We start from the raw sequence: 2,706 nt of genomic DNA on the forward strand, positions 1-2,706 counted from the left end.
CCCACAAACCTCCTAATCCCTCTCTACTCTCCGTGAGAGCCCCACAGAGTCCCTTGGGAGACGGAGGAGACCCTTACCTGTCAAGAGGCTCGTGTCTCTGATCACTCAAGCACACGCACGCACGCGTACGCGCATGCACGTGCACGCACACAGACGCGTGCGGCTGAGTGGGTATGTTGTTCACGTTATCTTTATTTTGTATTTCTTCTCTCTCGCGGGGAACATTCTCAAAATACCGTGCGTAATAGTTTCTGTTATAATCTGTGTAAAGCCAACCTTTCAGTTAACGAACGAATATGTAGTTCCGGTTTACCTCTTCCCCCCGCCCCCTTTTTCTCCCCGGTTGTATCTGGCCAATTACCCCGCTCTTTTATCCCTGCTCCACCCCCACCCCCCACCCCCTCTCCGACCGACCAGAGGAGGCGCTAGTGCAGCGACCAATACCCACATCCGACTTCTCACCCGCAGACGCGTCCGGTTGTGTCCGTAGGGACGCCCGACCAAGCCGGGGGACTTCAATTAGTGACACACAAGACGCGGGAGTGACGTGGCTGCGAGTTCGCGGCAACAGTTGAGGAGGCGTTGTAACGGTAAGACGTGTTATAACACTCTCTGTCCCTGCTACAGTTAAAGGCTGGCGCGTTTAAAAGTATCCCCCCTCCCCCCTCGGCTTAACCAAGACATAGAGCGTTACAACGCGTCTTAGCACCACGACTGTTGCCGCGAACTCGCAGCCACGTCACGGTAGAGGCTGGTTCCCGTCGATGCAGGGAACGGTCAACTGAGCATGCGCAAGTACTCGCTGCCTCCGTTGTTTGGGTAAGTTAGGGTTAGGGCGGGGTTAGGGTTAAAGTTAGCTAATCAGACGCAGAGCGGGGGCGGGTCTTCCTAGAATCCTAGCGCCTGGATGCTACGCGGGGCGTTGTGGAGGCGTGGTAGGGGCATTTCGCGCATGCTCAGTTGACCGTTCTCTACTCCATTTCCGTTCTCTGCATCGACGGGAACTAGCCTCTCCCCCACGTCACCCCTGCATCTCTTGTGTGTCGCTCATTGAAGTCCCCCTTGCTACAACAGGTAAACCGGAACCACATATTCGTTCGTTAACCGAAAGGTTGGCGATACACAAACTCATAGCAGAAAATATTATTGAGAATGTTCACCGAGAGAACAAATGTAAACTACTAATAAGACACGTTAGCCCCCTAGCTAACGGGTCTGACCCTTTAGCCGAGCGGTTAGTGATGTCGCCTTGTGGTGCAGTACACCCCGTATCGAATCCCGCACCGGGCAAGAAAATAACCGGTTACATTGGTGGCAGCGGTGGCAGCGGTGGGACCCGGAAGTGTGCAGATCCTCGGAAGTCTCTTCGAAGCGCGGGAATAACAAAGCACGAGGGCGCGCTTCCGGGGAGGGTGACGGCTGTAAACTACAAATAAGACTCGTTAGCCCCTAGCTAACGGGTCTGATCCTTCGGCCGAGCGGGTAGTGATGTCGCCTTGTGGAGCAGTACAGACCGTATCGAATCCCGCACCGGGCAAGAAAATAACCGGTTACATTTTTGACATTGGCCATTTTAATTTACTAATGAAATGTTTGGTGCACGTTTTGTTTGATTGGGCGTATATTCATTGAATATCAAACAACAAGATCTGTTAAAAAAAAACAACAACAACAACCAGCAATCATTAAGACACGGGACACAGTCGCGCAGAATAATCAGAACTAGTTTATGATTTCAAAGTGCTGAACAGAAACTCCAGTGAACCAAAGAGAAAGAAAAAAAATAATAATAATCGAACAGGAAACTCAAACCAGAGGGACAATGGAGAAACAAAAACAAAACAAAACAAAACAAAACGGCCATTTTTCTTTTTTGTTTCTCTTCTTCTTCAAAAAAAAACAATGCACAACTCGTACCACAATATTTGAAAAAGCTAAAAACACTTCAAAATATTAGTTTTGTATATTTATATATATATATATTTATATATATTTATTTATATTTATATCTATAGAATTTGCTTCTCTTTTTTTTTCTTTTTCCTTTTTCCTTTTTTTTTTTTTTTTTTCAAAACTGCTGCCGTGAGTGTTGGAGTGGGTGGTGGTGGGTGGTGGGTGGAGGCCAGGGGAGATCCCCCCCCCACCCCTCCCCGAAGAGCCACAAGTCTGATACGCAAACACAGGTCGAGGCCGGTTATGACGGCTCTCCGCCGCTTATAACACACCGTGCACGTGATCCCGCTCCTCATGCGCGCGCCGTGCGTCCTCCGCGCTCCCGCACTGATCCAACCCCACCGTACAGGAAACCAATGGTAAAAAAGAGAAAGAAAGAAAGAAAGAAAGAAAGAAAGAAAGCATGACTGCGGAATGTTTCACCCGTGGCCTCGCAAGCTATCTGTCGAGCACCCTCCTCTTCCTGCCTCCCCCCCCTCCCCCTCCCCCCCCCCGGGCTGGTAAGGCAGGTGGGGTGTGTGTCTGTGCTTCTAAGCCCCTGTCGGGGGGGTGTAAGTGCTTTAAAAGCCAAATGTCGCTCGTGTTCATTCCTCCAGAGTCCTACTCGACCTCTAATTTTGAACCGTGTTAATTAGAAAGGTAAAAAAAACAACAAAACAACATACTACAGCAAGTTCAAGTCTGTGTGACTCCGCCATCGATCGTTAGTGCACAGTACCCCTCCCTCCCTCTCCCCCCCCCCCCCTCTCTCTC

This window comes from Lampris incognitus, chromosome 9 (genome assembly GCF_029633865.1).
Source record: "Lampris incognitus isolate fLamInc1 chromosome 9, fLamInc1.hap2, whole genome shotgun sequence".
Taxonomy (NCBI): Eukaryota; Metazoa; Chordata; class Actinopteri; order Lampriformes; family Lampridae; genus Lampris; species Lampris incognitus.